The 24,015-nt window shown below is 35.9% G+C and overlaps 1 long non-coding RNA gene across 1 annotated transcript in view; it reads left to right on the top strand.

Moving 5' to 3' along the window:
- The window catches only part of LOC126957039 (uncharacterized), an 81,913-nt gene extending 74,643 nt beyond the window's left edge, over window positions 1-7,270 (top strand). The window contains exon 3 of the long non-coding RNA XR_007726633.1: window positions 5,919-7,270. This is a non-coding gene — a long non-coding RNA (uncharacterized LOC126957039). The remainder of the gene's footprint in view (window positions 1-5,918) is intronic.
- Window positions 7,271-24,015: the final 16,745 nt, after the last annotated feature.

Genomic DNA, 24,015 nt, shown 5'->3' with positions numbered 1-24,015 from the left:
GCAATAATTATTTTAAAAATACTTATTTTTAAAAATAAAAAAATATTTTATTACTCCAATGTAATAAATTTTTACTCTGCATATAACTTCTTCATATATTTATATATTTCTTAAGATGATTTTTAAACAAGTATTCATTTTTTAACATGAATATTCCATTTAGTTGTAATCAGTCTACATGTAACTTTATATATTGCTTTTTTGCATATAACATTACATAATATTCTTAGTTTATAAAAATTTAAACTGAAAAGACTGAATAATGTTTCTAAAAGAGAATAATAAATGTGGTACTGTCACGTAACACATTTTCAGAATTTTTAAGTTGTTTAGGTAGATTTCTTTTTGCCTTCAAATATATTTTAATATGAAAATGATAAATAAAAGTAGACTATAATCTCACCTACCAGATAAACTCTGTTGATTTTAAGTTGAAGTGTGAACTTTTACTGATTGGAGAATTCAAAAACTTAGGAAAAGTATAAAATTATGAAAAGAAAATCTTTGTCACCTTCTTAGTACTTGTCTGCAAAGCTAACTAGGATTAATTTGCTGTTTATTCTTCCAAATAAAAACAGGCACATACCACGATGTATAATATGTGTCCTTCCATTTACACAAAAGAGATCATGCACATGTCTTATACATCTATTCTTAATGACACTTTGGGGATTCTTTTCATATCTTATAAATGGTTCTATCACATTTTTTGAAAGCTTCAGTCTGCATAGTTTTCCATTACATAAAAGTCTCAACTTATTTAAACAAAACATTTCATCTCATTTATTTGCTATAATACTGGATTTATATTGTACAATGAGAAAGCTGCAATCTATCTTTTCTGATCTCATTTTTTGTTTTTCTATCAAATGTATGTGGTAAGTTTTCAAAAGTTTAGTTCTTAGGTATGGGAGTGTTGTCATATAAAATGTTTATGAACATGGCTAATATTTTTGTACATATGCTGTATAAAATTTGTCCCCCAAAGTGGACAGCATTAGCTAACTTTCCAGAGTGGTCACTGCTAAACACTTACAACTTATTATACTTGACATTTGACATTTATTAACTCATTTAATCCTCATGCTGCATTAGACACTATATCACTACCCATATTTATTTTATTTTTTATTTTTATTTTTTAAATTTGTATTTATTTATTTATTGTGAGACAGAGTCTCATTCTGTTGCCTAGGCTGGAGTGCAATGGTGCGATCTCAGCTCTGCAACCTCCGCCCACCAGGTTCAAGGGATTCTCCTGCCTCAGCCTCCCAAGTAGCTAGGATTACAGGCATGTGCCATCACACCAGGCTAATTTCTTTGTATTTTTAGTAGAGACGGGGTTTCACCATGGTGCCCAGGCTGGTCTTGAACTCCTGACCTCAGGTGATCCTCCTGTCTCGGCCTCCCAAAGTGGTGGGATTACAGACGTGAACCACCACGCCCAGTTCCATATTTTAAACAGAAGGATCTGAAACACAGTAGAGTGGCTAAATCACTTAGCCAAAGTCATGTGGCTGATAAATAATGAAGCTACACTATGAACACAAACAGTTCAGCTGTATGGTGTTAACCACCCCAACATATTACTTAACAGTGCAGGAAAGAGTAGATACTACCAACTTTTGGATTTTGACTAATACGGCAAATGAAAACAATAGGTCAATTTGGATTAGGTCTTTTTTCATAGGTAAAGTAATATTTATATTTTGTTCATTACACAAATTCCTTTTTTGTTAACTAGTTTTTCATACTTTTGCATAGTTGTATATTGAATTATTCAAGTTTCTCAGTAATTTTTACAAAATCAATAGAAAAAGTGAAACTTTGTGATACATGATATACTTTCCAGAGAGAACTTCTATGTCTTTTTACATTTTAATTTATTGATTTTTAGCTTCTGGATTTGATATTCTTTTTGACATTTTTATTTTATTTGAATTGTTTTGGTATATCATTTGCAACATTTAAGAATTTTTTTAAAAATTTAAAAATGATTTTTATTGCGTATTATAAGAATCCAGATGATTAAAAAAAGTCTTTCATAATTAAATGAAAAGGTTATTTTTAAAATAGTCCTTCAAAACTGATAAGATGTTTATAAACTGACAGTAGCTGAGAAGAGGAAGATAGGTAGTTGGGAAAGGTAATATATACATGGGAAAATGGCACAGGTATCTGCCCCAACTAGATGAACAGGAAGAAACTGATAACTGAATGAATGAGTATAGCTACTCCATGTGCAGTGTCACTGAACATACAGACTGAGGCCTTTCTCTTCCCACTTTACTTGATCTCACTTGTCTAAAAGCACAGTAACCTTGAGACTGGAAAATGTAGAAATACCAGCAGTTTTCACTGAAGTCACCTTCTTCCTAAATAAGTATCAAAAAATAGAGGACATAATTCAACATAAAATGAAAATTCTTCTGTGAAAATGGCAATAGCCTGATAAGGAGAATTTACTTTTATATCTATATTGGTTGATAGGTAAAGAGGCAACATTAGTAAAAACACTTGGAATTTTCGCCCACTCTGACATGTGATTTCAATATCCATGATTGGTTTCTAGCAAGCTGCCTTCCATCTCAAATCTGAAAAAATAAATAAATAAAAATTTGGAGCCATTATTTGTTTGATTAACTTGTATGAGCCCAGCTGTTAGAACATTGAGTATGAATTTAGATAAGGGAATAAAATCAGCCTCATCTGTCCGGTCCTATTGTGTTGTGTTACCAATTATATTTTATGGAAAAAATCAGATGGAGAAAATGTTTGGCAGTAATAAAGCAGCTGACAACAGGAAAACAAGCATAGTTAGAGTTTAAGAACATCTTGGTTTTCTAGCCCTTATTCGTTAATTCTATCTTGTTTCCTTTTTGTTGTTGTTCTCTTTCTCTATCTCTTGATTGTTATTAATTTTCCTTTCTCTCCACCACTTATACAAACTATCAATCAAAAATTTTGTTTTTATATTTAAGGGATGAAAGCAATTACTAATTATTATGAGAATTATACTTTTTCCATTTTCAACTTTGTCTGGGAAGAGACCCAGGTCCTAAGTTTTACTGGACAGCTCAAGTCTCTAAAAGGGAAAAATAGTACTTAACAAAAGTTTAAGCACATAACATCAAAAATAGAGAAGATTCTGTTATATCCACGAACAAATGCATTTATTGGGAAAAAGGCAGATGTGCACAGATCTAAGCTACTCCCCAATCCTGTGTGAATTGAGGGGCCTTGCTGAGGTGTTGACACTGGCCCTGGGGAGTTCCTAATCTGAGTGCAGAGCCAGTTGCAAATGTGTTTTCAGTCAAATATAATTACTGAAGAACACAAACATAACGTTTGCCATCCAAGACCTTTGCAACTTGAAACCCCAGATTAACTTGCACTGAAGGCCTTTTGAGTGAAGATTAGTCTGGAAAGATTTTTCAGGAAAGAGGGTGTAGCTAACCAGATAGAGGAATCTGACTCCAGATCTAGTGGGCGGTCCCTCTTATTCATAGGCACTAGCCACAGCAATTACATGTTTTCCTCACTGATATGACAGAGGTGAGCCAAGACATAGAGGAGGGTATTATCTCTATCTTCACTGTAATATCAGTGCTGTGTTCAATATTCAGGCACAAAGGATTAGCTTCGTTTTCAGTGAGAGATTTATACAATAATGAGCTAAATCTGTGTTTAATAAGGTTTGTTCTTTTGTGTTCACTGTAATGTGGAAGTAATTTCAGTCTGTCTGCACAGAGGTCCCGACTGACTCCCATCACAGTATCGGCAGAGCTCCAGCCACACAGTGGAACATATCATCTCTGGTTGCACATGGCTGGCAGCCTCTGAAGACTGGGTTTAAACTGATGGGGCAGGTCTTTCCCATTCAGTAATGCCTGATACAAGTGGACTTTATTATATTAATAGCTTACCAATCTCCATTGTATTGAACTCTTTCCAGAAATTCTCCAAGGTTTGTACCCTACTTCATGACACTAATACATTACGCACAGAAAACATGTTCATATTATTGGAACAATTCGTATGTTTATATATGTACAAGCAAAAGTTAAAGTAGGAGCAAGTATATGTTGAAATATATGTGTATGTGTATGTATGCACACATATAGTGGCAGTAAGATGCTGGACAAAGATGAAGATCTTGGCGGATCCTAATGCTGAATTTTGTAGAATTTTTAAAATATGGGAATTACTAAAAGGATCATCTTTAATAATTTAGAAGTTTCATTAAAATTGTATTGCAGATTCTGTGCTCTGCCCAGGTCCACTATAGGTCCTATGACATTGGGCAAGTCACTTAAACTCTCTGAGCCTTCCTTTATGCTGGATAAAATAAAAAAATTGAGCTAGCTAATCTCCAAGCTGCCCACCTGGTCCAAAGGACTGTGGTCATGACCAAAGGGATCCATAATGAACTTCCCCTCCGGAGAGGTTCCCAAGTTAGTGACAGAACTATAATGCTATAGAAAGTTCTATTTAACACTGTAGAACCCCAAGAGTGAAACTGAATCAAATAAAAATTCGCACTTACTTGAGAGCTCCTCATCTGTCAACATGTATCTGGTTTCACAGATGCTTTCTTTTTCTCTGATACAAAACTATTTATATTCAAGATGCATGGCATAAAAATTGTTTCTAAATACATCTTTATAAAGCCTCAATAGCTTAAGTTGTTTCAATTACCTTTTTTCTGCGTACCAAAGTACTCCCCCCCAAGTCTGAGGGTCAGAAACATGGAGAGTAGCTCACCTCTGCCTCATAGAGTCAAGTGAGGTCAGTTGGGGTGAGTCATACAGTTGTGGATTGACTAAAATGTTTACTTGGGGCCTGTTATGGACTGAATGTTTGTGTCTCTTCAAAATTTATATATTGAAATCATATTCCCATTGTGATGGAATTTGGAGGCAGGGCTCTTGGGAGGTAATTAGTATGAACTGAGAAGTGGGCCCTCACTGGACCCTGAATCTGTCAGCAGTTTGGTTTTGGACTTCTCAGTCTCCAGAATTGTGAGAAATTAATGTTTGTTTTATAATCCACCCAGTGTAAGGTCTTTCATTATAGTAGCCTGAACTGACAAAGGCAGGGCCATATGTGTGACCTCAGTTTGTGCTGTTGGCTACAATCTGTCACTCCCCTGACCTTGGATAATGACTGTGATGGCCGGAAGAACCACAAAGATTTCTCTCACATATGTGGCAACTCAGGCTTGTCCATGTGCCCTTCTGTCACCCTGTGAAGCTAGGGTGGGCTTCCCACCACATGGCAGTCTCAGGGGAGTTGGATTTCTTACATGGTGACTGCCGTTCAAGAAGGAGGAAGTGGAAGCCTCCAGTCCTCCAAAAGACTGGGCTGGAAATGGCATAAGGTCACTTCCATCATATTTTATTTGCTCAGCCGGATTTGGTAAGTACACAAGCAATCTCCATCTCTGGGTGGTAGGGATGGTCAAGAATTTGCAACCATCTTTAACCTGCCACAGTAACCACTCCTGGTTTAGTTACTTTCCTAGAGGCAGAAGAATTGTTTAGATTTTGTTGTCTATGTGGATACCTTCTCCATTTTTGTTACTGGCAAGTTTAAATGACCAGATTTTTTTCCAAAGAGATATTCAACCAGGATGAGGGTATAACTAATATTCAGAAATTTAACACAGGCCTCACTTGTAAAATGCCTTCAGCAGTTCAATATAGGCAGCAGAGGGTAAAGTGCTTTTTGCATTGGAAGCACATACTTTGACTCTCAGATGGAGATAATCTCACTTGAAAAAACTATAGAGCTTCACTGACGATGGATAAATAATTCTGTAAAAAAAACCCAAAACAGTATATGAGTTTGCTAGGGCTGCCATAAAAAAGGTGTCACAGACTCAGCGGCTTAACTAACAGAAATGTATTTTCTCACAGTTCTGGAGGCTAACAATCCAAGATCAAGATGTTGGCAGGATTGGTTCCTGAGGGCCTTGAGGAAGAATCTGTTCCAGAACTTTCCCTTTGGCTTACCAATGGCCATATTCTCTCTGTGTCTTCTCATGTCTTCTCTGTGTATTTGTTTCCAAATTTATTCTTCTTATAAGGACAGTAGTCATATTGAAAAAGGGACCACCCTAATAACCTCATTTTAACTTGATTACCTCTTTAAAGACCTTATCTCCAAATACCATCACATTCTCAACTATTCAAGAATAATGCGTCAATACATGAATTTTGTGAGGGGCAGGGAGACAGAATAAGACCAACCCACAACACCCAGATACATAGCACAGTCTTTTTCTTCGAAGCCCCCTGTGACCGTGCCCACTACTTCATCCTCCAATTAGCTATATTTGAAAAAGTACAAGGGAAAGAAAAGTTAGAGGGGGGAGAAAGAGAGAAAGAAGAAAGACAACATAGATTATGTGCCCTAGATGTTGGCCTTACAAAATGGGAGCAAATCTTAACCAATCATTGTAGCAAAACCTTTTGTTTATGAAGAAAGTTCCTTTTGTTTCTTTTCAGTCCACTCTATCTGCTAATTAAAATCAATAATATGACATGCCATGCTGTCTTTCCTACCTGATCCACTTACACTGTATTGTCAGGTTTGGTTTATTTCATTTTCTGGGCTTATTTGCCAGTTAATCATTTGTTTTTATATTACAAAGTGGCTCATCTCTGCCTCATTGCACACTGAAAGTAATGCCTGACAAGCGATTGTCCAACGCTCACCAAACCATGCTTGTGCAGGTTGGCAAAGGATGCTCTCAGCATAGACAAGCTGACTTACTTAAGTACAGCCAGCCTGCCTTTGCCATCTCACTGTCAGATCTGCTCATAGGTCCTGACACAGGGAAAAGAATCAGAATGATATATAGAATTAAAGGATAATGGAACTGGAATAATGTTGAGCATCTTAATTAGAGACTTTGGGCAGGATATAATCATACACGTGAGTTGAATATGTACTTAGGAGAATATTAGAATCTTTGAAAAATAAGGAAGTGTTAGTAATTCTTTAGCTAGCAAAATGCACTGTTTTATGGAATGTAAAACAAACAGCACCAAAGAAAACAGTTTTATAAAATGACTTTTCCAAGGTTTACTCATTTCTTCATATAAAAGAGAAAGTGCTTCCAATTTACTGTGAAGATTTATAGCATTATTTACTTATGTAAAAGAAAACATTTTTCATTAATTATTTTGCCCATCTGCTGAGTCCTCCTGTATTTCATATTGTACCAAAGTCTATCAATAAACTGATAAGCTCAGTGCAAACAGAATAAATGTGCTTTTAAGACATTGTGCAGCACTTCATTTATTTAAATGAAGCTATTGCTCTAACATCAGTGGGATATTCAATTTGATTTTTTTCCTTACTGAAAATGGATGTTCACTACTGACATTCACACTTTATACCTTAAGTCGTTGATGATAAACAATACATAGCTGCTAAAAAAGATGCCTGAGTTGAAGGGTGGAGTGTGAAACTAGCTGGTTAAAGTGAAAATTGAGCCCAAGACTCATAACCTCAACTTTGTAGAACTGCCTTTAAATTGGACTTTGGTCTAAGGTGGTTGAATATAGCTCTGAGTGGCATTACTTTCTAATCCAAGAAATAATTTGCAATCAATACAACTTTTAGAATCCAAAAAATCCTAAGTATAAGGCAATTACAGGTGGATTAGAAAATAAAATTTACTGGTAGAAAAGAGTTAATGTAAAATTTAATTTTCTTATTTGATAAACAGCATGGCTAATAAGCCCAAGTGTTAAAAAGCCCGTTAAAGATAAATATATTTTTGACAAGCAGCTTTTCAATAGGAGATTAAGAACTGAAAACTCACTATAAGAATGGGTGGGATTTACAAACCTTGTGAATAATTTCAGAGCAGGCTAGGGCAGCTTGACACCCTGAAAACCTTGCAAAATTAATCTTTCATGACAATATTTGAAGACTGCCACCACTGTCATCCCTTCAACAAATATTCACTGAGCTGTGACAAGCACAGTGCTTGGGGCTGTGAATAGCACAGTGGTATATAACACAGACTATGACATCAAGAAGTTCATGGTTGGTGTCACTTATTTAACAAGCATTTATTGAGCACTACCTATGTAATAGGCACCTTGCTAAATACACCCTGGGGATTAAATAGAACATATGACATAGTCCTTGTGCTCAAGATTTACCTAACCGCACCATATACTGATTTATGGAAATTCTGAAACTACGTTTGTCATTTACCTAAAAAAGACACTAGCTAATTGATAGAGAAATTTTCTGCAAGCTTATCTCTCAGCCCTCAGGCAACTGCATCTTTTTTGCTACCTCACCTCTATATTCTTAACTGCTCTGCTCTGGTTTTTGTAAGTGGTGTTCCTTGTGTGGCCTGTATTTTGGAACCTCTGCTCGTGTAATGGTGTTTGCCACACAGTTGAACTTTTGAACTAATTCTTCTATGTTGTGATCACAAAGTTTTCTTAGATACCTTTTGTACCTGGTTCTCAATTTCCACCTGCTTTGACCCTTCATGTGTATATCCTGTAACTGCTGTCTGTTATCTGAAAATATCCTTTTTCAGAAAGCCTAATTCTAGTATTTTACTTTGTTGCATTTCTAGATGAGTAATATTCATTGTCTAATCTGCTTGAAAACTGACTAAAATCCCTATTTAACATTTATTTTTAATTCTGATACACTAAAATCCAAATGTTATTCAGCTTTTAACATAATGAAAGAAGAGAAACTTGCATATTAAAACAGAGATATTCATCTAATTAGTCTTACTAATAAAAGTCCTAGGTAGGTTGAAAAATAGAGAAATATTTGAAAAGAGACTTTGCTTTGACATTGTTGAATTCAAAGTCACCCAGAAAGAAAATTTGACGTAATACAATTTTTTGTCTTTTCAAATTTCCCACTGAGAAACAAAAATAAAATTCTAAGCCTCCAGATGATGGAAACAAGCCTCTCTTTGTCAAGGGGAACCTCATGGAAACCTTGGAAGCTGAGTTCATGACCATGGTGGGATGGGGGAGCAGACATGCGTTATATCCCCACTCCCTTGCTACCTGTCATTAGGCTTTCTTCCCTCAGGGCTAAACAGAAACCAGCTCTTTCAAGAGTCTTACCAGGTATAGAACAAAGACAAAACTAGATTCATTCTTCCTTCATCCCTCCCTGAGATGTCCACTTCCTCTATTTCCTTTTCTTCAAATGTTCACTTTATCTTATGCAAAACGTAGATTTAGCAAACACCAGCTAAAGTCTCACACGTATGTTTTTATTCCTTTCACTGCTGCCCTCCTCCCCTCTTTTAAAATAAAATGTACAAATACTAAACCTCTGGAGAAACTCTTTGGACAAAACAGTCACATGTGCCTGTGACTTGAGTTTTTCCCAGGTGCACCCTCAGGCTGGTTCAATAAACCTTGATGATTTAAGATTTATTATGCCTCAATTACTCATATTGGTTTCATCACCATATTTTAGACGGCTGTTTGTTACTCACTGGAATACTCCTTCATTCCCAGAAATCCTGAAAATTCTTCCAAACATATAAGTTTAATGAGCATTTTAATTCTCATTATCTAATTCTAATACATATCTAATTCTCTACGTAGGGTATTATGAGTACATGTTTTTTCACATCACCCTTTGGCTTACCTTATTACAGCAGCAACAATGTTTTACTTATTTTAGTTGCAGTTAGAAGGGTTTCTTCTAATCACATTACATTTTCATTTGACAAATTTATGAAAAGAAGCCTTAAAAAAACTTGCCAGGAGAACGTGATAATTTATGTCAAAATTACATCGGCTGATTTTTAAAAATTTTTATTTCCATGCTTTTGGGAATGCAGTTGGTTTTTGGTTATGTCGATAAGTTCTTTCGTGGTGATTTCTGAGATTTTAGTGCACCTGAGCAGTGTACACCATACCCAACATGTAGTTTTTTAATCCCTCATGCCCCCAACATTCTCCCCTGTGTCCCCAAAGTCTTTGACATTATTCTTATGCCTTTGCATCTCATAGTTGAGTTCCCACTTGTAAGTGATAACATATATTTGGTTTTCCATTCCTCAGTTACTTTGGGTAGCTCTACCCAGTAGTAGGCTTGCTGGATTAAATGGCAGTTTCTACTTTCAGTTTTTTAAGGAATCTCCATACTGTTTTCCGTAGTGGTTGTTCTAATGTGCCATGCTCTTCTGTATTTACAGTAGGAGTTGTTAAAGCAAATTAAATATGGCCTCAGAAGGACTCCATACTTCTATATTTGAGTTCTTGTGGATGAACTGCAACCTAACATAATAGGTAGATAAAATTGAAAATTTAATTTAGAAGTATGTGCCTGTAACAGTGACTGAGTCTGAGTGAATCCCAAGAGCCATACTTCAACCAGTCATACACTGTTGAATGCTCAAACTGTGTTCAAATAAAGCAAATGCCAGGCTGTAGTCAATCCAGATGTTTTTGTACTTCACTTCCAATTTCTGTACATCACTTTACTTTTCTTTTCTAAAAACTTGTTCTGAGCACAAGGGACCCCTGGAGTCTCTCTGAATCTGCTGTGATTCTGGGGTCTGCCTGATTTGTGAATTGTTTATTGCTCAATTCAACTCCCTTAAATTTAATTCAGCTGAAGTTTTGCTTTTAACAGAGTTAAAAAATCAAAATCGAGTTAACTGTTAGAGTTGTGTTTCTGATGACCTTAAAGGGCTCGGTTGAGAGATTTTAATAAAATTGTGCAGAGATATCTCGCCTACTTGGTCACTCACAGAGCCTGGATTTATCAAATTTTGTTTGTATAAGATTTGTATTTTTTAAACAAAATAACATTCCCTGGATTCAATTTTAAAGGTTAATAAAGCCAGTTGAAAAAAGAGAAACAATTAGCTAGGAAATGATTCTTTTGACATATATGGTATGGAATTAGTGCAATGGCTTTTCCACCATGTCCTCCCTCACTTTACCTTTTCCTAATTAATCCGTTTTTTTAAATGTACAGATATAAGGAATTTTAATTTTGGTTAATGACAGCAAAGAAGTATATTCATCTGCTAGGACCCCCACAACAAAATACCAGAGACTTGCAGGCTTAAACAACAGAAATTTATTTTAGAATTCTAGAAGCTGGAAGTCTAAGAGCATGGTGTCAGCAGGGTTGTTTGTTTCTGAAGCCTCTCTCCTTGACTTGCAGTTTGGCCACTTCCTGGCTGTGTCCCCATATGGACTTTTCTCTATGCGTACATCTCCCTGGTGTCTCTTTGCACGTCTGATTTTCTTTTTCTTATAAAGACAGCAGTGAGTTTATATTAGAACTCACCCTATAGACCTAATTCTAACTTACTTATCTCTTTAAAGGGCCTATCTCCATATTCACATTCTGAGGTACTGCAGTTAGGGCTTCAGTATAGAAACTTGGAGAGGGCACAATTTAGCCCAGAACAAGAAGAGACTGATTACTCATTCATTTAACAATGAATTTGTCATTCTTATGCTTCAAAGTTGTGATCTGGTCTTCTGAATTGCTATTTTACACTGAGGAGTTTGCAGAATGCAGCATCTAGGTTCATAAAACCATGCCTTCATGGGGAAACAATACTAAAAAAGTCTTTACAAATTATCCACACCAAACAGATTTTGGTTTATACCTGTTAACACATGAATAAGGATTTCGCTTGTTCAGAAAATTATTTAGTCATGGAAAATGTATGTATGTCTCTTTATGCCTTTATGGATTTGATTAATTCAACAAATTAATGTGAAAATATTAGTGTGTATCAGTAATGGGCTACAAACTTTTGCAGGGAGCTTCCATATACATAGTATTTTCCTGTAATTGATATGCCATGGAACCCAAAGTTATTACAGGTCTCTTTTTCTGCCTGAAGTGGCATTGTAAAGAGGAAGTAATCACTGATTCCTTGGTTAGAAGCTTGGGCTCTTAAGTTAGGGAATCCATTCTTCTTATCTCAATTCTGCCACTAACAATACATAATTTTGACATCTGTTCAATTTTTTTCGTCTGGATTCAAGCCCACACCTTAGCATTGTGGAATAATTACCTGAGATAATTCATAGAAAGCAGTAGGTGCAACAGTGATCACAGTAAAGCAGCGCTCTTTAAAATATTTGAATATATAAAACTTGTGCAGGAAAGGGAAGTGAAATAACTCCCTTCCCACCCTGCCTGGCCAAAAAAAAAAAAAAAAAAAAAAAAAAAAAATCCAACAATAATACATGTTCGAAACTATTTGTTGATTAAACAAATGTTAGCTATTATTAGATATTCTTTGGTAGAAAAACATAATTCTCTATTTTAAATTTTGAGTAGTGGTAATATGCACCACATGTGCATTACTTATTGTATTTCAAGAACTCTGTTATAGACATATATCACCTCAATTAACATTCGATAAGTGCTCCACATTGTTTTCCCTCTCTGCACAACATCTTGGAAGAACTAGCCTGTCAGAATAAATTCATCTTTGACAGTACCTGAGGTGATTCAATAGTATATACATATATACACACACTAATATATGTTTATATAATATATACACAAATGTGTGTGTATATTATGTATGTACATGTATATCTACATATGCGTGTACATATTATATATGTGTATAGTTATATATGTATATAATATATACAAATATGAACATATTTTCATATTTGTATATATTTACATATATACATATACTACTGAATACATACATACATATTTATGTGTGTATATACACACACATATGTATATGTGTGTGTGTGTATGTATATATATATAAAATATCTAGGCCCATTAGCCTATTAACTGTAAATGAGTAAGCCATACTAACAACAAAAATATATACATGCATTTCTCTATGGTTAGCTAAAGTATGCTACCAGATGATGCATTATAAAAGAAGTTGTGAAATCTTTCTCTAGGCATGGCCAAGAGAATTGTCTCTCTTCTACTCAAACAAATGTCATTTGTTTATTTATTCATTTTTTAGTGAAGAAGCCCCTGGATATGGCAGGATAGGTTCAGAGAGGCACACTTTTTTCTTATATTATCTCACCTCAGCTACTCCTCTTCTATCTCACCTGTACCTACTCAGCTACACCACTGTCAAATTCTCTTCTTTACTTGTTTATGATGCTGCTTTCTTTTATCAAGTTATTTTTAATAATTCCAAGACAAATTTTCACATCTTTATTTTGTTTATTAAATATTTTAACTTTCAGCAAAACCTCTAGTTATCCACTCTTAAATATGCTTTAGCTGAGACCAGCTTCCTCTCTGTGTATAGGACCCTGAAGTTTTCTCTCTAAGAGCTCAGTATTATATAATGATGTTCTCTATCACTGTGCTGAAAAAAAAGGTGGGATATTTCCATCTCAGCTTTCGGTAAGCTAAGAACATTTCTGGTTAGGATAGGACTTGAAATTGATCTAAAGCAAGTAGAAGTATGGATACCAGGGTACTTTCTGAGTAGTACCAACACTAATCCTCCTTGTGAAGTCTTTAAGGGTGTTCTGTGTTAGGCCTTTCTTCTATTGCTATAAAGAAGTACTTGAGATTGGGTAATGTATAAAGAAAAGAGGTTTACTTGACTCATGTTCTGCAGGATGTACAGGAAGCCTCATACCAGCCTCTTCTCAGCTTCTAGGGAGGACTCAAGGAGCTTTTGGTCATGGTGGAAGGCAAAGAAGGAGCAGGCATTTCACATGGTGAAAGCAGGAGTAAGACAGGCGGGAGGTGCCATACACTTTTAAATGAACAGATCTCCTGAGAACTTGCTCACTATCACGAGAATACACCAAGCTATGAGATATCTACCACCATGACCCAAGCACCTCCCACCATGCCCTACCTTCAACATAGGGATTACAATTCAATATGAGATTTGGCAGTGGCATCTATTCAAACTATTCAAATCATTCCAACCCTGACCCCCAAATCTCATATCTTTCTCACATTGCAAAATAAAATCATGTCTTCCCAATCATCTCCCAAAATCTTGACTCATTTCAGCATTAACTCAAAAGTTCAAAGTGTCATCTGAGACAAGGAAAGTTCCTTCTACCTATGAATCTGTCGGTTCTGACCCCACATTTCCTCTCTGAACTGCACTAGTGGAGGTTCTCTGTGAGGGCTCTACCCCTGTAGCAGGCTCCTGACTGGACACCAAGGCTGTTTCATATATCCTCTGAAATTTGAATATCTGAAATTCTGCCCCATCTCCTTAACTCTTGCATTCTGTGCACCTGCAGGTTTCACACCCCATGGAAGCTGCCAAGTCTCAAGGTTTGTGGCCTCCAGAGCTGTGGCCCAAGCTATATCTGGAGTCCTCTGTGCTGAGGCTAGAGCTGAAGCATCCTGAATGTGGGCAGTAGTGCAGGGCAGCTGGGCCCTGGCCCCTGAAACCATTCTTTTGTCCTAGGCTTCAGAGTCTGTGATGGGAAAGCCTTCATCTTAGATCTTAAAAATGCCTTCTAGGCCTTTTTCCCATTGTCTTAGCTATTAGTATTTGACTCCTTTTTAGTTATGCAAATTCCTCTAGCAATTGATTGCTCAGTAGCCTGCCTAAATTCCTTCCCCAGAGTTGGGCTTTTCTTTTATACCACATACCCAGCCTGCAACCTTTTCTAATTTTTATACTCAGCTTCTTATTTAAATATAGCTTCCAACTTTAAGTCATTTTCTTGCTCCTGCATCTGAGTATAGGCTGTTAGAAGCAGCCAGGCTACATCCTGAATGCTTTGTTTCTCAAAAGTTTCTTAAAAGAGATACCTGAAATCATCACTACTTTTTTCTTTTTGAGATGGGTCTTACTCTGTTGCCCAAGCTGCAGTGCAGTGGCATGATCTCAGCTCACTGCAACTTCTGCCTTCCAGTGATCCTCCCACATCAGCCTCCCAGGTAGCTGGGACCACAGGTGCATGCCACCATGCCTGGTTAATTTTTGTATTTTTGGTAGAGATGGGATTCATGAAGTTGCCCTGGCTGATCTCAAACTCCTGCCCTCAAGTGATCCACCCACCTTGGCTTCCCAAAGTGCTGGGATTACAGGCATGAGCCACTGTGCCCAGCCACCTAAGTCATCACTTTGAAGTTCAACCTTCCACAAATCCCTAGGGCATAAAAAGAACACAACCAAGCTCTTTGCTAAGACATAATGTGCACTACTTTTGCCCCAGTTCTCAATATGTTTCTTGTTTCCATCTGAGACCTTGGCAGCCTGAACTTTACTGCCCGTATCATTATTAGCATTTTGGTCACAATCATTTAACCAGTCTCTAAGAAGTCCCAAACTTTCCCTCATCTTCATGTCTTCTTCTGAGCCCTGCAAAGTTATCCAACCTCTTCCCATTACAAAGTTCCAAAAGTCTTCCAAATTTTCAGGTATCTTTATAGTAATACCCATTCCTCACTACCAATTTTCTGTGTTAGGCCATTCTAGCATCACTACAAATACTCGAGATTGGGTAATTTATAAAGAAAAGAGGTTTAATTGGATCATGGTTCTGAAGGCTGTATAGGAAGCATGGTGCCTGCATCTGCTTGGCTTCTAGGGAGGGCTCAAGGAGATTTTACTCATGGTGGAAGACAAAATAGGAGCAGGCAATTCACATGGTGAAAGCAGGAACAAAGGGAGGGTGTATTAATCTGTTCTCATGTTTCTAATAAAGACGTGTCTGAGACTGGGTAATTTATAAAGAAAAGAGGTTTAATGGACTCTGAGTTTCACTTTTAAACAGCCAGGTCTCCTGAGAACTCACTCACTATCATGAAGAACATGAAGGATTCACCCCTATGACTCAAACACTTCCTACCAGGTCCCACCTTCAACACTGTGGACTACAATTCTACATGAGATTTGGTGGGGACATATATTCAAACTATATCACTTCATATTTAATTATTTCAGGGCTCATATTCTGCAGGTTATATATACTCTCTAGAGGTTAATGATAGTAAAATACATTCTGGCCTAATTTTACTACTTAATATTATTTTAGCCATATCATAAAAGATAATAAATATAGTAAAGTATATGAGGAATTTTTGTAAAATATATGAACAATTTTCAATTGTTCCAAAATTTGTGACCGTCTTTAGGTCTAAGAAAAATAAAATTTTCTAAAATTTGAATTATAAAACATGCCTCTGAATGCCATAGAAGAATAGCAAATGTATATATTATAAAAACTCCAAATTAAGAATAAATAATGCAATTGTAGATATTCCTCCTGGTGATAACAGTTAGCAGCTCATGATGACTTGACATGAAAATCTTCCTACTGGAATGTGAGTCAGATCTTGGGAATAGTGATTTCAGAAGTCTAGGCCTGTTCAACAAAGACAATTTTGCCCAAAGAGAGATTTGGCCCTTTCTCTCGACTCCTGGGAAATAACTTCTAAGCCCTTGGTGTGTCCTACTTAATAAAAGTGTCTGTTTACCTGGGAGAATCGGGACATGCCAGATAGTCTATGCTAACAATGTAATTTATGATAGGGGACCTTGAATCATGTGATATCAATTTGACCTTGGGGAAGCTGGAGACTAAGATCAGACATGCAGGTGGTCAACTACATTTGGATAACTGAGTCCCACCATAAAGTCTAAACACCAAGGCTCCAGTAAGCATCGCTGGCTGGCAATACTCTGTGTTTATTGTCACACATCATTTCTAGAGAAGTAAATGCCTCTACTCAACTCCGCTAGGAGAAGACAATGGGAAACTCCATGTCAGAAACTCCTGCACCCTCCTCTGTATGCCTGTATGCCTCCTCTTTGGCTAATACATTGAATTTGTATTCGTTTATTGTAGTAAACCATTTCTGTAAGGAAAACTGCTTTGAGTGAGTTCTGTGAGTTCTTGTAGTGAATTATCAGACCCAAGATGGTTGGGCAGACTTCTGAATCTTCAGCAGGTGCTAGCAGTGAGGGCAGGTGAGGGCAGTCTTGGGCATGCCCAGACTTCTAGTTGATATCAGAAGTAACTAGTTTGGGGGACCTCCAAGCTTGTAGTTGGTATCAAAAGTGATGGAGGTCTTGAGGACTCCTGAACTCTGTAGAACCCCAGCAAAGTAAATACAAATATTATAACAAGTTTCAATGTGTAAACATTTCTTAGGTGGGTGGTAGAGTATAATTGAAAAACCATAGACTGTGAACCCAAAGTGGGGCTCAAATTCTGGATCAGTCATATAGTAGCTGTAAATAGAATATTGTCATTACATGGCACTGGCTTTTGAATTTTGAAGGTCAAAGATCAAATTCATACTCCACCACTACTCTTTTACACAAGTTATTTTATCTCTTTTCATTATCTCATTTGTAAAATGTATGTTCATTACCTTAAAAGAATATTTTGAGAATTATACAAGCCAAGAATTGAAAAATTCCTTATATATAAGGAGCACGATGAAATGATAAATTTAGTGACTATACTATTCAAACACTTGTGTATCACTTTGCTATTTCTAAGTAGAACAGTGCACAAGAAGATATCTTGAATCGCTCAAGAGGCCCCAGGGCTCAGACGTGCTTTCAGAGTTAGTAGGGGACCTATCTGTTCATGCCACTAATATTTAGTGAGTCCACTCCACCAGCTATTGTTTTAGGTTCTACTGTAAAAAAGAGATAAATATATGTGCCTTCTAATGGGAAAAGAGAGAAAAACCTCAGATAGAAAGATAAATAGATACATATAAAGAATATATGGCATATTAATGATAAATGCTAATAACACAGATAAAGCAGGTAGGGGTGATAGGGAGTGTGGAGGTAAGGTAAAAAATGCTAACTAGAGTGACCAAGGAAGGCTACACTGGAAAAGTGACACTTCATTAAACACTGAAAGGGGGAGAAGGAAAATTTTCTACAATTTTCTTTTAGAAAACAAAGAAAATTAAAAGAATCTTGGATGAGAATGAGGCTGGTATGTATAAACAATAGCTATAATGTAATGAGTTTGCATACTTCACAGTTACAACTCCCCATTGGGAAAGTTAATTTCAAGAAAATATCACTAAAGCTTCTTTGAAGTATAAGAAAAAAATGCTTTTGGAGAACTCGAAGCCTTGCATGCCAACTATTCACTTATTAAATCAATTTCACGTGCAGATTAATTTTCTAAAGCATAAAGATGTTTATATATAATTATATATGCCCAAGGTATTTGAAAAGAGTTTTCTAATGACAAGTAAGATTCTAGGCTTTTCTATTGAAAAAAGTAATCATGCTATCTTTTACTAGGACATACTGAATTGAAAATATTTTCAGGCTTTTATCCTGTGTTGGAAATTCACACAATTAATAGGTTTATCGTCTTTGTTTTACAAACACCTTTCCCTATCTCTGCCTCAGTACGTTATTTTTCTTTTATATTTCTCTGCTGCTTCATTCCAAATTTATTTTTGGGAAGAAATAATGTGCTATTTAATTTTTCATCACAAAAGAAAAATGTATTTCCAATTTTTTAAAGTTAAAAAATGTGTATGGAATAGTCCCTTCTAGTAGGTGATGATTATCTGTATGCCCAGAAGCCAATTATATATTTTTTTTCAAAATCACATATTGGTTTTGAATTGAAACAAGAACACATTTATGAAAAATGGCTTTTTCAAAAGAGAATTGACAATGCACAGTGTACAGGTGCATAGGAGTAAATTGGACCCTATGTATATTATTTAAAGTCTTCAATCAGCTGTCCCAGAGTTGGTAAGGAATTGCTATTCATTTGAGTATATTATGCTCTCAGGACCTCCTTTTGCATTAACACGCCAATGAGTCAGTTGCATCAAATTCATCCAAGGTGCATGAGAAATTCTAATCCCCATGACATTTAGGTAATTTAGTGTGTTAAAAGAAGAACTCAAGCCTTTATAAGAAAGATGATTACTTTGTATTGTGTTGGTAAGAGATCATAGATTGTTCTTCTATGCCAAATTAATTTTTTTATATTGTTGCTTTCTTGAAGAAAAATTCCAAGCATATTTTTGTAGTAAATGAGGAGCAAGCCATTTAAGCCTCCCATGCTTGCAACTCAAATAGCAATCTGGATTGCTATAATGGAGAGAGACTCAATATAATTTAAAAGCAGAGAGGGTATTATGGAGAAAGGGTCAGGCCTTTTGAATTGCAGAAAATAACAAGTATGCTTATGGGAAAATTGTTCATTGCAAATCCTTCCTTAAAATAATTTTAAAGTAAGAATTGTACATTTTTATTTTCACTTTTAAACTGGCTAGCTTTACTTCCTTTATGTGTTCGATTTCACTACATGAAGAGATTTAAATTTAATAATTAACTCTCATCACTTTCTAGCTTTTAACCAAAACTAATAATATATATTTTGTTTCCACAAGGGAGAGAAAATATGTTGTTCTAAACTAAAGATAAATCATTTAACTGATTCCCCATATTTTTCTTTCTTTTCTTACTTTGCCAGAAGTTACATGAGACATGTTATTATTTGTTCTGATTGCAAAAAGCATGTTTTGTTATAACCTAATAGTTTTACTCAGCATTATTGCAATAAGACTTATACAATACTTTGTCCATTTTATCCTTTTCATTAAAGTAGGTACATACACTGTGTAGCTTATTTCTTTAAACATTTAGGGGATGCAGAATACTTACTTTCTAATAAAACAAAATTATATAGTTTCATAGTGACATAAAATAGAATTTGAAGAATTCTAAAGTGATAGAGTATTTTTAAATTTTATACTTATGTTACCCAAAGAGTGTAAATACCATAGTTTTAACTCAAGGGTGGCTTGATTTGTTTTGACACCAATACCTCAGGTCTACTTATTTTCATTTAAATACCAAAGATAGATTTTAGTTAAATAACTATGATATTAAACAAAATAAACAGGTAAATTTTTTCTAGTTGTGGTTGGAATTGGGACTCAAATATCTTGAAAATTGACATTATTGGCCAGGTGCGGTGGCTCACACCTGTAATCCTAACACTTTGGGAGGCCGAGTTGGGTGGATTGCCTGAGCTCAGAAGTTTGAGACTAGCCTGTGCAACACGGTGAAACCCTGTCTCTACTAAAATACAAAAAAAAAAAAAATAGCCGGGTATGGTGGCATGCTCCTGTACTGTAGTCCCAGCTACTCAGAAAGCTGAGGCAGCAGAATTGCTTGAATGCAGGAGGTGGAGGTTGCAGTGAGCTGAGATGGTGCTACTGCACTCCAGCCTGGCAACAGAGTGAGACTCCATTTCAAAAAACAAACGAACAAACAAAATGAATTTGACCTTACCAAGTTTATGATATTGTTGCTCAATACTTTACTAGAAATAGATTATCATCAGGTTGTTTTGAAGAAAGAACACTGTTTGCAAAAACAATATGAGATTGTATTTGAGAAATGAGTGGAAACCAAAGATCCTAATTATTATTGTGACACATGATAAAACTGTTTCTCTGTGAACGTTGGAGACCATCTGTACAAACATTCCATTTTCCAGATACTCAGCAAAAAAATAAAATTAGGAATTCTCAATTTATTGGGAAAAAATTTGATCATGGCCATGGATTTACTTTTCACATATATGGCTCAATGTGGCTTCATCCTCACTTTAAAGCATCATCTGCTACAATGCTTTCTTTCTCAATATTCTTCTCTCTATTCTGCACCCACATGCTCCTCCTTTGTTCCAGTGCATACCAAAACTTTATATATGCCGTTTATTTGGCTTGGGGTAGTCTCCCCCACTTTTCTTTCCCAAACAAAATTCCCTTTCGGTCACTTTCTCTGAGATCACTTAACACTTGGTAGATGCCTATAAATACTTCATAATTCTTATTCAGGCTGTGTTGAATGTATATGCCTTTTCTTCATTTTCATTCTTCTCCCTATCTTGTTCCTCTTCATTTATGGTCATCCAGCAGAATTTTAGATAGCTATTATGTTCAATAGCGTTAATATAAGTAAACTAAAAATGACTAGTCCTAGTCTCTTTAATAATAAACCAATGTGCTTAACCATACCACTTTGGAATTCTGAAGCTTCTTTCAAGTCTTTAGCTCCTATAGAATCTGCTCTGATTATTATTTATATATGATATGGAAATCATGACTTTGATCAAATGCAAAATTATTTGAACTCACACAGAAATTCCAGATCAAATCAAGAAAATTGCTCTGCATATGATCCAAGGATTCTTTTTTTGATTTAACATGAAAATATATATAGATGCACAGAGAAACTATGAGCTAACCAACCCTCAAGTGCCTTAATAACTAGGTCCATGGATGATATACTGGGTTGAATGTTGCCCCTGAATTTCATGTGGATGTGAAACCTGCGAATGTGACTTATTTGAAATAGGTTATTTGCATATATAATCAAATAAGAATAAGGTCATACTGGATTTGTGTGATCTTTAAATCCTTTATGACTAGTGTCTTTATAATAGAAAAAGAGACATTTGGAAACAGGGATATAGACCCACAGCAGATCTGTCCATGTGAAGATAGATGAATGGATTGGAGTGATACATCTGAAAGCTAGGTAATGCCAAATGTTGCTAGCAGTAATCAGAAGCTATAAGATGCAAGAAAGGATTCTACCTTGAAGCCTTTAGAGGGTGCATGGCTTTGCTGACACATTGATTTCAGACTTCCAGCCTTCAGAATAATGAAACAATAGATTTCTGGGGTTCTGTTTCTTGAGACAGGGTCTTGCTCTGTTCAGGCTGGAATAAAGTAATAGGATCATGGCTCACTGCAACCTCCATCTCCCAGGGTCAAATGATCCTCTCACCTCAATCTCCTGAGTAGTTGCAACTACAAGTACACACCATCACACCTGGCTAATTTCTCTCTCTCTCTCTCTCTCTCTCTCCTCTCCCTCTCTCTCTCTCTCTCTATACATACATATATAGAGAGATATATATATATAGATATATAGATAGATAGAGATATAAATATATAGATATATATCTCATATATATATATATATATATATATATATATATATATATATATATAAAAGAGATAGGGTTTCCCCATGTTGCCCAGGCTGGTTTCAAACTCCTGGCATCAAGCAATCCCCACTCCTTGCCTCCCAAAATGCTGGGATTACAGACATGAGCTACCACCCTTGGCCAAATTTCAGTTGTTTTAAGTCACCCAGTTTGTGGTACTTTGTTATGAGAGCCCTAGGAAACTAATAGATATCACCAGCACTTCCAGTAAGGCAGTGTTGTTTTACATCTGTTTGATTAACATTTATTGAACACATAGGATATAATAGTTAGAGGCATGAGAAATATGTCTTTAAGAGTTTCAAAAAGAGTGAGAAAGATTGACACATCAACAGAAATTTCAATGCTATGTGTGGCAGGCACTACTGCTCACCCATACGTCAGCCACTTACTCTTCCATTTTGCCTTTGGGTATGATTGGAGGAGCATATTAGGTTTGGAAGCCACCTCATACCAAGAATAAGAGAATTACAGAAAAGCAGATCCAGATTCCTAACATTTCTAAATCCCCAACCAAACTGAAACATCCTCCTGCCAATAAACTTGTGGGAGATAATTAACCCTATTGTAGGAGCCATATTTAGTTGGATTCTATAATTGCAGCTCAAATATTCTAATGACTTCATTGACTATATTCAAAGTTTATGGGAGCAAAACAGAAACAGAAACTGATCACTGGAAAGATGGTGAGGAGGAAGTAAGTTAGCTAAGTCTGAAGATTTAAGAGATGACTAATGCGGCTTGATAAAGCAGTATGGGGTGATGAGAACTGAACACACAGAGTTAGTCATGACACATATCATACAGACCTTGTAGGCTGCCATAAAGAGATAAATATTATTCCAATTGCAATTAAAAAGCATCGAACTGCTGTAAGCATGGAAATAACATAATTACTTTTATACTTTAAAAAGATAAGCCTGGTTGCCTTGTGGAGAATGTAATGTAGAGAAGTAACAGTGGGAAGAAAGAGACCAGTCAGGAAGGGATTGCATTAGTCTAGGGATAAGAAATTATATTAGTCTAGCAATGAGAAGGACAAGATGTGTTAAGTATAAATTTTGGAGGCAAAACTGACAGAAACTGGTGATAAAAGCATAAGTTTTCACTTTCAATTTTTCTACTACTTCTTTGTGGATTATTACATTAAGATTATCAGATGGTTGGAACTATCTAAAATGGATACTGAATGATAGTTTGAGGGATTCCTTTTAAGTAGGGTTTGAACTTCAGTGTATTAATTTTCTGATGCTTTTTTGGTTTCTCAGAAGTGCTCCAGTAAGTTTTGGTTGCTAGAGAGTAACTTTTATAAAAATATTATACCGGTATATTATAGATTAATTTCAAGCTTCTTACTTTAGGCACATAACATCATTTTGAAAGAGCTTGCCTGTGGCTCTCAGAACACTGGGGTACAGCAATAAACTTTTACCAAGGAATTATGTCTTTTGGCAGGTAGACCAAAACTTGGAACCTCTGAGATATTCTCATTTTCAGTCTCTGACCTTGCTCGATACATTTAATGGCTTGGTGTTAGAGTTTCTCCATCTTTGAACAGTAACAACGACCTTTTCCATCTAAGTTGAGACATATTTGTAAAGTACATGAAACTTGCCAACAGGAAATCACTACATACATGACAATTTATTGTTAGTTTTATGGCCAATTCAAATCTCAAAGGAATTGAAGTCATTGCCATTTGAAGGTTGTCCAGTTCATTTCTTAGACAGATGACTGACCCAATACAACAGTCACACAGTCCCTGAACAATTACACTCAAACTCTGCCTTGGCTATCACTGAAGAAAAACATGATTGTTCAGTCAATGTGGCTATAAAATTGACCTGCCTTTCTTCCCTAAGCACTTAGGAACTGTGAGAACATGATGAAGAAAAGTTAGCAGTGTTCGTTTAAATATGTATTTTTTCTATTTTGAGGTGAGACGGTTAAAAATTGCTTAAGTTTCTTCTTAAGTGTTCATAAGAAATATTACCATTTAATTCAAAATTTACGGAGTATCTCA

Source organism: Macaca thibetana, chromosome 6, assembly GCF_024542745.1.
Source record: "Macaca thibetana thibetana isolate TM-01 chromosome 6, ASM2454274v1, whole genome shotgun sequence".
Lineage (NCBI taxonomy): Eukaryota > Metazoa > Chordata > Mammalia > Primates > Cercopithecidae > Macaca > Macaca thibetana.
Note: the sequence above shows the minus strand (reverse complement) of the source record. Positions and strands in the feature narration are given on the sequence as shown.